Here is a 14,960-nt window from a genome sequence, read left to right on the forward strand (position 1 = left end):
CGGGAACACTTTCAGCCCTCTGGGAAAGTCGCAAATATCTTCAAATAAAAACTGGAGAGAAGCTTTCTGAGGAACTGCTTTCTGATATTTGCATTCCACTCAGAGAGATATACCTTTTTTCTCCTAAAACAGTGATTGAACATTGTTCCTGTAAAACTGAAAAAATTATATTTTGCAGTGCATTGAAGACTATGGCAAAAAGTGAAATATCCTATAATAAAACCCAGAAAGAAGTTTTCCAAGAAAGTGCTCTCTGACGTTTGCATTCATTTCAGAGAGTGAAAGGTTACACTACATTGCCCTGTTTGGAATCTCTGTCTTTGAGGAATCTTTGAAGGGATATTAAGTGGTGCACGGAGGTTTGTGGTGAGAAAGGAAACGTCTTCTGATGAAAACTGGAGAGAAGCCTTCGGAGCAACTGCCTTGTGATGTGTGTATTCATCTCATAGAGTTAAATCATTCTTAGGATTGAGCAGTTCAAAATCACTGTTTCTGTGGAAGCTGAGAAAGGACATTTTGGAACGCTCTTAAGATTATGCTGAAAAACAAATACCCTCTGATAAAAACCTGAAGGAATCTTTCTGAGAAACTGCTCTATGTCACATAAATTCCACTTGCAGAGTTAACCTTCTGATTTCATTGAGCAGTATTTTAAGACTGTTTTAGGTCAGTCAGCTAAGGGATACTTGGGAGCGTTTGAGGCTTAGGGTGAAAACGGAAATATCTTTAGATAGATACTGGAGAGAAGATTTCTGAGGAGCTGCTTTGTGACGTGTTCATTCCACTCACAGAGTTATGCTTTTCTTCTCATACGGGATAGGGGAATCCCGCTTGTAGAAAAAGTTACCAGGGGACGTTCAGGGTTATATGGATGGCTATGGTGAAAAAGGAAATATCCTCACACAAAAACTGGAAAGAAATTTTCTGTGAACCTGCTTTGGGATAGATGTGTCTATTCCTCTCACATAGATAAAACTGTCTTACTATTATGCAGTTTTGAAACTGTGTCATAGAAGCATTCGTGAAGGGATATTCGGGAGGACATTCAGGACTACGGTGAAAAAGGAGATATCTTCAAATAAAAACTGGAGACAAGCTTTTTGAGAAAATGTTTTGTGATGTATGCATTCCACTCAGGTAGTTATACCTTTTTTCTCATACGGAAGTGTTTGAACACTGTTCTTGTAAAACTGAAAGAGTGATATTTTGCAGTGCATTGAAGACTACGGTGAAAAGTGAAATATCCAGAAATACAACCCAGAAAGAAGCATTCTAAGAAACGGCTCTCTGACATGTGCCTTCACTTCAGAGAGTTAAAGATTACGCTATGCTGCCCAGTTTGGAAACTCTGTCTTTGAGGGATCTGTGAAGGGATATTAAGTGGCGTCCAAAGGCTTGTGGTGAGAAAGGAAATGTCTTCCGATGAAAACTGGAGAGAAGCTTTTGGAGTAACTGTTTGTGTTACGTGTTCTCATCTCATAGAGGTAACGCATTCTTTGGATTGAGTAGCTTAAAGTCACTGTTTCTGTGGAACTTGAGAAAGGACATTAGGGAAGACATTTAAGAATATGCTAAAAAGAAATACACTTCGATGAAAACTGGAAGGAGACTTCTGTGAAACTGCCCTACATCACCTGAATTCCACTTGCACAGTTAAGCTTCTGTTTTCATTGAGCAATATTCTAATGCTGTTTTAGATTACTCAACTAAGGGATACTCGGTAGCTCTTTGAGGCTTATGGTGAAAACGGAAATATCTTCAGATAGATACTGGAGAGAAGATCTCCGAGGGGCTGCTTTATGATGTGTGCCTTCCATTCATAGGGTTTTACTGTTCTTCTCATAGAGGATTGGGAATCCCATTTGGAGAGAACGCCACCAGGGGAAATTCGGGAGTATATGGACTGCTATCGTGTAAAAGGAAATATCCACGGACAAAAACTGGAAAGAAGATTTTTGTAAAACTTCTTTGTGATAGATATGTCTATTCATCTCACATAGATAAAACTTTCTTTCTATTATGCAGTTTTGAAACTGCGTCATGGATGGATTCACGAAGAGACATTCGGGAGCACATTCAGGCCTGTTGGGAAATAGGAGATATCTTCAGATAAAAAGTGGAGACAAGCTTTCTGAGACACTGCTTTGTGATGTGTGCATTCCACTCAGGGAGATATAACACTTTTCTCATAAGGCAGTGTTTGTACACTCTTCCTGTGAATCTGAAAATGTGAAATTTTTCAGCGCATTGAAGACTATGGCGAAAAGTGAAATATGCTGAAATAAAACCCAGAAAGAAGCATTCCAAGAAACTGCTCTCTGACCTGGGCATTCATTTCAGAGAATTAAAGCTTACACTACGTTGCCAAGTTTGAAAACTGTCTTTGAGGAATCTGTGAAGAAATATTAAATGTTGCCCGCAGGCTTGTGGTGAGAACAGAAACGTCTTCCGATGAAAGCTGGAGAGAAGCTTTTGGAGCAACTGCTTGTGATGTGTGTGTTCATCTCATACAGTTAAATTATTACTTGAATTGAGCAGTTTGAAATCACTGTTTCTGTGGAACCTTAGAAAGGTCATTTGGGAATGCTGTTAAGAATATGTTGAAAAAGAAATACCCTGCGATGAAAACAAGAAGGAAACTTTCTGTGAAACTGTTTTAGGTCCATGAATTCACCTTGCAGAGTTAAGCTTCTGTTTTCATTGAACAGTATTCTAAGACTGTTTTAGGTTAGTCAGCTAAGGGATACTCGGGAGCGCATTGAGGCTTACCGTGAAAACAGAATTATCCTCAGATAGAAACTTGAGAGATTTCCGAGGAGCTGCTTTGTGACGTGTGTATTCCAGCCACAGAGTTATACTTTTCTTTTCATAGAGGATTGGGAAATCCCATTTAGAGAACACTCTACCAGGGGACATTCAGGATTATATGGACAGCTATGGTGTAAAAGGAAATATTCTCAGACAAAAACTGGAAACAAGCTTTCTGAGAAACTGCTTTGGGATGGATATGTCTATTCATCTCAAATAGATAATACTTTGTTTCTATTACGCAGTTTTGAAACTTCGTCCTAGATGGATTCTCGAAGGGACATTCGGGAGCACCTTCAGGCCTGTGTGGAAGTGGGAAATATCTTCAGATAAAAACTGGGGAGAAGCTTTCTGAGAAACTGCTTTGTGATGTGAGCATGTCACTTAGGGAGTTATACTTCTTTTATCATAAGGCAGTGTTTGAACCCTGTTCATGTAAAACTGAAAAAGGGATATCTTGCAATGCATTGAAGACTATGGCGAAAAGTGAAATATCCTGAAATAAAACCCAGAAACAAACGTTCCAAGAAACTGCTCTCTGACGTGTGTATTCATTTCAGAGTGTTAAAGCTTACACTACATTACCCAGTTCGGAACCTCTGTCTTTGAGGAATCTGTGAAGGGATATTAAGTACCCCCTGAAGGCTTGTGGTGAGAAAGGAAACGTTTTCCGATGAAAACTGGAGAGAAGCTTTCGGAGCAACTACTTTGTGATATGTGCATTCATCTCATACTGTTAAATGATTCTTCAGATTGAGCAGTTTGAAATCACTGTTTCTGTGGAATCTGAGAAAGGACATTTGGGAATGTTCTTAAGAATATGCTGAAAAAGTAATACCCTCTGATAAAAACCAGACAGAAACTTTCTGTGAAACGGCTCTAGGTCAGGAGAATTACACTCACACAGTGAGGCTTCTGTTTTCATTGAGCAGTACTCTAACACTGTTTTACATTAGGCTACGAAGTGATGTTCAGGAGTGGTTTGAGGCTTCCGGTGAAAACTGAAATACCTTCAGATAGATACTGTAGAGAAGATTTGCGAGGAGCTGCTTAGTGATGTGTGCATTTCACTCACAAAATTATACTTTTCTTCTCAGAGAGGATTGCGTAATCCCAATTGGAGAAAACGCTACCAGGGGCATTAGGGAGTATAATGATGGCTACAGTGAAAAAGGAAATATCCTCAGACGAAAACTGGAAAGAAACTTTCTGTAAAACTTCTTTGTGATAAATATGTCTATTCATCTCACATAGATAAGACTTTCTTTCCATTATGCAGTTTTGAAACTGCTTTATGGATGGATTCACAAAGGGACATATGGGAGCATATTCAGGCCTGAGGGGAAATAGGAGATATCTTCAGGTAAAAACTGGAAAGAAGCTTTCTGAGAAACGGCTTTGTGATGTGTGCATTTCACTCAGGGAGATATAACTAGCTTCTCATAAGGCAGTGTTTGCACTCTGTTCCTGTAAAACTGAAAAACTGATATTGTGCAGCGCATTGAAGACTATGGCGAAAAGTGAAATATCCTGAAATAAAACCCGGAAAGAAGCGTTCCAAGAAACTGTACTCTTACGTGCACATTCATTTCAGAGAGTTAAAGCTTACACTACGTTTTCCAGTTTGGAAACTCTGTCTTTGAGGAATCAGTGAAGGAATATTATGTGGCACCCAGAGGCTTGTGGTGAGAAAAGAATCTTCTTCCGATGAAAAGTGGAGAGAAGCTTTGGAGCAATGTCTTGTGATGTGTGTATTCATGTCATAGAGTTATATCATTCTTTTGAATGAGCAGTTTCAAATCACTGTTTCTACGGAATTTGAGAAAGTGCATTTGGGACCACACTTAAGAATATGCTGAAAAGGAAATACCTTCCGATAAACAGCAGAAGGAAACTTCCTGTGAAACTGCTCTAGGTCACGTGATTCCAATCACACAGTTAAGCTTCTGTTTTCATTGAGCAGTATTCTAACACTGGTTTAGGTTAGTCAGGTAAGGGATATTCGGGAATGCTTTGAGGCTTGGGGTGAAAATGGAAATATATTCAGATAGATACTGGAGGGAAGATTTCCGAGGATCTGTTTGTGACCTGTGTATTCCATTCACAGAGTTATACTTTTCTTCTAATAGAGGATTGGGGAATCCAACTTGGAGGAAACACTACCAGGGGACATTCGGAAGTATATGGACGGCTATGGTGAAAAACGAAATATCCTCAGACAAAAGCTGGAAGGAAGATTTAGGTGAAACTGCTTTGTCGTAGATATGTCTATTCATCTCACATAGATAAAACTTTCTTTCCATTACACAGTTTTGAAACTGTGTCAAGGATAGATTTGCGAAGGGACATTTGGGAGCACATTCAGTGCTGTGTGGCAATAGGAGAAATCTTCAGACAAAAACTGGAGAGAAGCTTTCGGAGCAACAACTTTGTGATATGTGTGTTAATCTCATAGAGTTAACTCATTCGTTGGTTTTATCAGCTTGAAATCACTGTTTCTGGGGAACCTGAGAAAGGACATTTGGGAATACTCTTAAAAATATGCTGAAAAATAAATACCCTCCAATAAAAACCAGAAGGAAACTTTCTGTAAAACTGCTCTAGGTCACGTGAAGTTCACTCACACAGTTAAGCTTCTGTTTTCATTGAACAGTATTCTAACACTGTTTTTGTTTTGTCTGCAAAGTGATACTCGGGAGAGGTTGGAGGCTTATGGTGAAAACGGAAATATCTTCAGATAGAAACTGGAGAGAAGACTTCCAAGGAGCTGCTTTGTGACGTGTGCATTCCACTCACAGAGTTACACTTTTCTTCTCATAGAGGATTGGGGAATCCCACTTGGAGGAAACACTACCGGGGACTTTCAGGAGTATATGGACAGCTATGGTGAAAAAGAAATATCCTCAGTCAAAAATTGGAAAGAAGTTCTCTGTGAAACTTCTTTTTGACAGATATGTCTATTCATCTCACATAGATAAAACTTTCTTTCTATTACGCAGTTTTGAAACTGTGTCATGGACGGATTCATGAAGGGACATTCGGGAGCACATTCAGGCCTGTAGTGTAATAGGAGATATCTTCAGATAAAAACTGGAGGGAAACATTCTGCGAAACTGTTTTGTCATGTGTGCACTCCACTCAGTTATACCTCTTTTCTCATAAGACAGGGTTTGAACACTGTTTCTGTAAAATTGAAAAAGTGATATTTTGCAGCGCTATGAACACTATGGCAAAAAATGAAATATCCACATATAAAACCCAGAAAGAAGCATTCCAAGAAACTGCTGCCTGACGTGTCCATTCATTTAAGAGAATTAAAGCTTACACTACTTGGTCCAGTTTGGAAACTGTTTTTGAGGAATCTGTGAAGGGATTTTAAGTGGCGCCCAGAGGCTTGTGCTGAGAAAGAAAACGTCTTCCAATGAAAACTGGAAAGAAGCTTTTGGAGCAACTGCTTTCTGATGTGTGCATTCATCTCATAGATTTAAATCATTCTTTGGATTAAGCAGTTTGAGATCACTGTTTCTGTGGAACCTGAGAAAGGACATTTGGGAAAGCTCTTAGGAATATGCTGAAAAAGATATACCCTCTGATAAAAACCAGAAGGAAACTTTCTGTGAAACTGCCCAAGGACATGTGAAGTCCATTCACACAGTTAAGCTTCTCTTTTCATTGAGCAGTATTCTAACATGTTTTTGTTTAGTCAGCTAAGGGATACTCAGGAACACTTTGAGCCTTACAGTGAAAACGGAAATATCTTCAGATATAACATGGAGAGAAGATTTCCGAGGATCTCCTTTATGACGTGTGCATTCCACTCACAGAGTTATACTTTTCTTCTCATAGAGGATTGGGGAATCCCGCTTGTAGAAAACGGTGCCTGGGGACATTCAGGAGAATATGGAAGGCTATGGTGAAAAAGAATATTTCCTCAGACAAAAACTGGAAATGAACTTTCTGTGAAACTGCTTTCTGATAGATCTATGTATTCATCTCTCATAGCTAAAACTTTCTTTCTCTTACACAGTTTTGTAACTGCGTCATGGACGGATTCGCGAAGGGCCATTTGGGAGCACATTCAGGCTTGTGAGGAGATAAGAGGTATCTTCTGATAAAAACTGGAGGGAAGCTGTCTGAGAAACTGCTTTGTGATGTGTGCATTCCACTCAGGGATTTACACCTCTTTTCTCCTAAGGCAGTGTTTGAACACTGTTCTTACAAAACAGAAAAAGTGATATTTTGCAGCTCATTGAAGACTATGGTGAAAAGTGAAATATGGAAATAAAACCCAGCAAGAAGCATTCCAAGAAACTGCTCTCTGATGTGTGCATTCATTTCAGATCGTTAAAGCTTGCACTATGTTGCCCAGTTTGGAAACTCTGTCTTTGAGGAATCTGTGAAGGGATATTAAGTGGCGCCTGGAGGCTTGTGGTGAGAAAGGAAACGTCTTCCAATGAAAACTGGAGAGAAGCTTTCAGAGCAACTGCTTTGTGATGTGTTTATTCATCTCATAGAGTTAAATCATTCTTTGGATTGAGCAGTTTGAAATCACTGTTTCTGTGGAACCTGAGAAAGGACATTTGAGAACGCTCTTAAGAATATGCTAAAAAAGAAATACCCTCCGATAAAAACGAGAAGGGAACTTTCTGTGAAACTACTCTGTCACGTGAAGTCCACTCCCTCAGTTAAGTTTCTGTATTCATTGAGCAGTATTCTAACACTGGTATGGGTTAGACAGCTAAGGAGTCCTCAGGAGCACTTTGGCTCTTACGGCGAAATAGGAAACATCTTCAGATAGACCTGGAGAGAAGATTTCCAAGGAGTTGCTTTGTGACATGTGCATTCCACTCACAGAGTTATGCTTTACTTCCTATAGAGGTTTGGGGAATCCTGCTTGGAGAAAACATTACCAGGGGACATTTGGGAGCATATGGATGGCTATGGTGAAAAAGGGAATATCCTCAGACAACAACGGTAAGGAAGCTTTCTGTGAAACTGCATTGTGATAGATATGTCTATTCATCTCACAGATAAAGCTTTCTTTCTATTACACAGTTCTGAAACTGTGTCATGGACGGATTCGCGAAAGGACATTCGGGATTACATTCAGGCCTTTGGGGAAATAGGAGATATCTTCAGATAAATACTGGAGAGAAGCTTTCTGAGAAACTGCTTTGTGATGTGTGCATTCCACTCAGGGAGTTATACCTCTTTTCTCATAAAGCAGTGTTTGTACACTCTTCCCGTGAAACTGAAAATGTGAAATTTTTCAGTGCATTGAAGACTCTGGCAAAAAGTGAAATATCCTGAAATAAAACCCAGAAACAAGGGTTCCAAGAAACTGCTCTCTGCCTTGTGCCTTCATTTCAAAGAGTTAAAGCTTACACTACATTGCCCAGTTTGGAAACTGTCTTTGAGGAGTCTGTGAAGGGATATTAAGTGTCATAAGGAGGTTTTTGGTGAGAAAGGAAACATCTTCCAATGAAAACTGGAGAGAAGCTTTCGGAGCAACTGCCTTGTGATGTGTGTATTCATGTCATAGACTTCAATCACACATTACATTGAGCAGTTTGAAATCACTGTTTCTGTTGAATCTGAGAAAGGATATTTGGGAACACTCATAAGAATACACTGAAAAGGAAATACCCTCAGATAAAAACCAGAAGGAAACTTTCTGTGAAACTTCTCTATGTCACATAAATTCCACTCACACAGTTATGTTTCTGTTTTCATTGAGCAGTATTCTAACACGGTTTTAGGTTAGTAAGCTAAGGGATACTCGGGAACGCTTTGAGGCTTATGGTGAATACGGAAACACCTTCAGATAGTTACTGGAGAGAAAATTTCCGAGGAGCTGTTATGTGACATGTGCATTCCAGTCACAGAGTAAAACTTTTCTTCTCATACAGGATTGGGAAACCCCGTTTTTAGAAAAAGCTGCCAGGAATATTTGGGATTATATGGATGGCTATGGTGAAAAAGGAAATATCCTCAGACAAAAACGAGAAAGAAGCTTTCTGTGAGATGGCTTTGTGATAGATATGTCTCCTCATCTCACAAAGATAAAACTTTCTTTCTATTACTCAGTTTTGAAATGGCGTAATGGATGGATACGCCAGGAAACATTTGGGAGCACATTCAGGACCGGGGGTAATTGGAAATATCTTCAGATAAAAACTGGAGAGAAACTATCTGAGAAACTGCTTTGTGATGTGCGCACTCCACTGAGGGAGTTGTACCTCTCTTGTCATAAGGCAGTGGTTGAACACTGTTCCAGTAAAACTGAAAAAGTGATATTTTGCAGCGCATTGAAGACTATGGCAAAAAGTGAAATATCCTGAAATAAAACCCAGAAAGAAGAGTTCAAAGAAACTGCTCTCTGACGTGTGCATTCATTTCAGAGAGTTAATGCTTACTCTACATGCCCAGTTTGGAAACTCTGTCTTTGAGGTATCTGTGAAGGGATATTAAGTGTCACCTGGAGGCTTGTGGTAAGAAAGGAAACATCTTCCGATGAAAACTGGAAGGAAGCTTTCAGAGCAACTGCTTTGTGATGAGTGTATTCGTCTCATAGAGTTAAATCATTCTTTAGATTGAGCAGTTTGGATCACTGTTTCTGTGGAACCTGGGAAAGGACATTTGGGACAGCTCTTCAGAATATGCTGAAAAAGAAATACCCTCCGATAAAAACCAGAAGGACACATTTTGTGAAACTGCTCTGTGTCACGTGAAGTCCACCCACACAGTTAAGCTTCTGTTTTCATTGAGCAGTATTCTAACACTGTTTTAGTTTAGTCACCTAAGGGATACTCGGGAGTGCTTTCAGGCTTACAGTAAAGACAGAAATATCTTCAGATAGGTACCGGAGAGAAGATTTCTGAGAAGCTGCTTTGTGACGTGTGCATTCCTCTCACAGAGTTATGCTTTTCTTCTCATAGAGGATTGGGGAATCTCGTTTGGAGAAAAAGCTACCAGGGACATTTGGGGTATGTGATCGGCCATGGTGAAAAAGGAAATATCCTCAGACAAAAACTGCAAAGAAGCTTTCTGTGATACTGCTTTGTGTTAGATATGTCCACTCATCTCACATAGATAAAACTTACTTTCTATTACGCAGTTTTGAAACTGCGTCATTCACAGATTCACAAAGGGACATTCGGGAGCACATTCGGGCCTGTGGTGAAATGGGAAATACCTTCAGATAAAAACTGGAGAGAAGCTTTCTGAAAAACTGCTTTGTGATGTGTGCATTAAAATCAGGGAGTTATGCCTCTTTTCTCATAAGACAGTGTTTGAACACTGATCCTGTAAAACTGAAAAGGTGATGTTTTGAGGCACATTGAAGACTATGGCGAAAAGGGCAATTTTATGAAATGAAACACACAAGGAAACATTCCAACAAACTGCTCTCTGACTTGTGCATTCATTTCAGACTGCTAAGGCTTACACTACGTTGACCAGTTTGAAAATTCTGTCTTTGAGAAATCTGTGAAGGGATATTAAGTGGCGCCCAGAGGCTTGTGGTGAGAAAGGAAATGTCTTCTGATGAAAAGTGGAGATAAGATTTCGGAACAACTGCTTTGAGATGTGTGTATTCATCCTACAGAGTTAAATTATTCTTTGGATTGAGGAGTTTGAAATCACTGTTCCTGTGGAACCTGAGAAAAGACATTTGGGAATGCTCTTAAGAATAAGTAGAAAAAAAATACCCTCCAATAAACACCAGAAGGAAACTTGTTGTGAAACTGCTCTAGGTCACGTGAATTCCACTCGCACAGTTAAGCTTCTGTTTTCATTGAGCAGTATTCTAACGCTGTTTCTGTTTAGCCTACGAAGTGAAATTCAGGAGTGCTTTGAGGCTTATGGTGAAAACGGAAATATCTTCAGATAGACACTGGAAAGAAGATTTCTCAGGAGCTGCTTTGTGACGTGTGCATTCCACTCACAAAGTTAAACTTTTCTTCTCATAGAGGATTGGGAAATCCCTTTTGGAGAAAAAAATAACAGGGGACATTCAGGAGTAAATGGACAGCTATGGTGAAAAAGGAAATATTCTCAGACAAAAACTGGAAAGATGCTTTCTGTGAAACTGCTTTGTGATAAATATGTCTATTCATCTCACATAGATAAAACTTTTTTTCTTTTTTTTTCTTCTTTTTTGTTTTTGAGATGGAGTCTTGCTCTGTCACCCAGGCTGGAGTGCAGTGGCCGGATCTCAGCTCACTGCAAGCTCTGCCTCCTGGGTTTATGCCATTCTCCTGCCTCAGCCTCCTGAGTAGCTGGGACTAGAGGCGCCCACCACCTCACTTGGCTAGTTTTTTTTTTTTTTTTTGGATTTTTTAGTAGAGACGGGGTTTCACCGTGTTAGCCAGGATGTTCTCGATCTCCTGACCTTGTGATCCACCCGTCTTGGCCTCCCAAAGTGCTGGGATTACAGGCTTGAGCCACCGCGCCCAGCCCAAAACTTTTTTTCTCTTGTGCAGTTTTGATACTGCGTCATGGATGGATTCGTGAAGGGAGTCTCGGGAGCACATTCACGCATGCAGGGAAATAGAAAATATCTTAAGATAAAACCGGAGAGAAGGTTTCTGAGAAACTGCAATGTGATGTGTGCATTCAACTCAGGGAGTTATAAGTCTTTTCTCATAAGGCAGTGGTTGAACACTGTTCCTGTAAAAGTGAAAAAGTGATATATTGCAGTGCATTGAAGAGTATGGCGAAGAGTGAAATATCCTGAAATAAAACCCAGAAAGAAGCACTTGGAGAAACAGCTTTCGAACGTGTACATTAATTTCAGAGAGTTATAGCTTACACTACGTTTCCCACTTTGGAAACTCTGTCTTGAGGAATCTGTGAAGGAATATTAAGTGGTGCCCAGAGGCTTGTGGTGAGAAAGGAAACGTCTCCTGAGTAAAACTGGAGAGAAGCTTTTGGAGCAACTGCTTTGTGATGTGTGTATTCATCTCATAGAGTTAAATCATTCTTTGGATTGCCGTTTGAAATCACTGTTTCTGTTGCACCTCAGAAAGGACATTTGCGACCGCTCTTAAGAATATGCTGAAAAAGAAATACCCTCCCATGAAAACGGGAAGGAATCTTTCTGTGAAACTGCTCTAGGTCATGTGAAATCCACTCACACAGTTAAGCTTCTGCATTCATTGGGCAGTATTCTAACACTGTTTTAGGTTAGTCTGCTAAGGGATACTCAGGAGCATTTTCAGGCTTATGGTGAAAATGGAAATATCTTCAGATAGATACTGGGGAGAAGATTTTCAAGGAGCTGCTTTGTGACGTGTTAATTCCACTCACAGAGTTTTATTTTTCTTCTCAAAGGGGATTGGGAATTCCCACTTGGAGAAAACACTACTAGGGAACTTTGGGGATTATATGGACGGCAATGGTGAAAAAAGAAATATCCTCAGACAAAAACTGGAAAGAAGATTTCTGTGAAACTACTTTGTGATAGACATGTGTATTTCACTGAGACAGATAAAACTTTCTTTCTATTACACAGCATTGAAACTGCATCCTTGACAGATTTGCAAAGGGACATTAGGGAGTACATTCAGGCCTGTGCGGAAATAAGAGATATCTTCAGATAAAAACTGGAGACAAGCTTTCAGAGAAACTGCTTTGTGATATGTGCATTCCACTCAGGGAGTTATACCACTTTTCTCATAAGGCAGTGTTTCAACCCTGTTCCTGTAGAACTGAAAAAGTGATATTTTGCAACACATTGAAGACTACAGCAAAAAGTGAAATTTCCGGAAATAACACCCAGGAAGAAGCGTACCAAGAAACTGCCCTCTGAAGTCTGTATTCATTTCAGAGAGTTTAAGCTTACATTACGTTGCCCAGTTTGGAAATTCCGTCTTTGAGGAATCTGTGAAGGGATATTAAGTGGTGTCCAGAGGCTTGTGGTGAGAAAGGAAACGTCTTCCGATGAAAACTGGAAAGAAGCTTTCGGAGCAACTACTTTGTGATGTGTGTATTCATCTCATAGAGTTAAATCATTCTTTGGATTGAGCAGTGTGAAATCTCTGTTTCTCTGGAACCCGATAAAGGATATTTGTGAACACTCTAAAGAATATGCTGAAAAGGAAATACCCTCCAATAAAAACCAGAAGGAAACTTTCTGTGTAACTGTTCTAGGTCACTTGAATTCCACTAACACAGTGAAGATTCTGTTTTCATGGAGCAGTATTCTCACACTGTTTTAGGTTAGTCAGCTTAGGGATACTCAGGAGTGCTTTGAGGCTTATGGTGAATACGGAAACATCTTCAGATAGTTACTGGAGAGATTTCCAAGGAGCTGTTATGTTACATGTGCATTTACTCACAGAGTTATACTTTTCCTCTCATACAAGATTGGGAAATCCTGTTTGGAGAAAAAGCTTCCAGGAAACATTTGAGAGTATATGGATGGCTATGGTGAAAAAGGAAATATCCTCAGACAAAAACTGGAAAGAAGCTTTCTGGGCAACTGCTTTGTGAGAGGCATGTGTACTCATCTCAAATAGATAAAACTTTCTTTCAATTTCGTTGTTTTGAAACTGCGTCAAGGAAGGATTCACGAAGTGACATACAGGAGCAGATTAAAGCCTGTGGGAAAATAGAGAATATCTTCAGAAAAAAACTGTAGAGAAGTTTTCTGAGTAAGAGCTTTGTGATGTGTGCATTCCACTCAAAGAGTTACACCTCTTTTCTCATAAGGCAGTGTTTGAACACTGTTCTTGTAAAACTGAAAAAGTAATATTTTGCAGTGCATTGAAGACTATGGCGAACAGTGAAATATCCGGAAACAAAACCCAGAAAGAAGCGTTTCAAGAAACTGTTCTCTGACTTGTGCATTCATTTCAGAGAGTTAAAGCTTACACTACGTTGCCCAGTTTGGAAATTCTGTCTTTAAGGAATCTCTGAAGGCATATTAAGTGGTGCTCAGAGGCTTCTGGTGTGAAAGGAAATGTCTTCCGAAGGAAACTGGAGAGAAGCTATTGCAGCAACTACTTTGTGATGTGTGTATTCATCTCAAAGAGTTAAATCATTCTTCGGGAGTATATGGATGGCTATGCTGAAAAAGGAAATATCCTCAGACCAAAACTGGAAAGATGCTTTCTGTGAAACTGCTTTTTGATAGATATGTCTATTCATCTCACATAGACAAAACTTCCTTTCTATTATGCAGTTTTGAAACTCTGTCATGGACGGATTCACGAACGGACATTCAGGGGTTCATTCAGGCCAGTGGGGTAATAGGAGATACCTTCAGTAAAAATTGGAGAGAAGCTTTCTGAGAAACTGCTTTGTGATGTGTGCATTCCACTCAGGGAGTTATACCTCTTTTCTCATAAGACAGTGTTTGAACACTGTTCCTGTAAAACTGAAAAGGTGATATTTTGCAGCACATTGAAGACTATGGCGAAAAGTGAAATATGGAAATAAAACCCAGAAAGAAGCGTTCCAAGAAACTGCTCTCTGACGTGTGCATTCATTTCAGAGTGTTAAAACTTACATTACGTTTTCCAGTTTGGAAACTCTATCTTTGAGGAATCTGTGAAGGGATATTAAGTGGCGTTCATAGGTTTGTGGTGAGAAATTAATCATCTTCCGATGAAACTGGAGAGAAGCTTTTGGAGCAACTTCTTTGTGATGTGCATCTTCATCGCATACAGTTAAATTATTCTTTTGATTGAGCAGTTTGAAATTACTGTTTCTGTGGTACCTGAAGAAGAACATTTGGGAACACTCTTAAGAACATGCTGAAAAAGAAATACCCTCTGATAAAAACCAGAAGGGAACTTTCTGTGAAACTGCTCTAGGTCAATGATATCCACTCACACAGTTAAACTTCTGTTTTCATTGAGCAGTATTCTAACACTGTTTTTGTTTACTCCACGAAGTGATGCTCGGGAGTGGTTTGAGGCTTACTGTGAAAACGGAGATATCTTCAGATAGAAACTGCAGAGATTTCCGAGGAGCTGCTGTACTTTTCTTCTCATAGATGTTTGGGGAATCCCACTTGGAGAAAACGCTACCAGGGAACATTCGGGAGTATATGGACGGCTATGGTGAAAGAGGAAATAACCTCAGACAAAAACTGGAAAGAACTTTCTGTAAAACTGCTTTGGGATAGATAGGTGTATTCCACTCAC

This window comes from Rhinopithecus roxellana, chromosome 12 (assembly GCF_007565055.1).
Source record: "Rhinopithecus roxellana isolate Shanxi Qingling chromosome 12, ASM756505v1, whole genome shotgun sequence".
Taxonomy (NCBI): Eukaryota; Metazoa; Chordata; class Mammalia; order Primates; family Cercopithecidae; genus Rhinopithecus; species Rhinopithecus roxellana.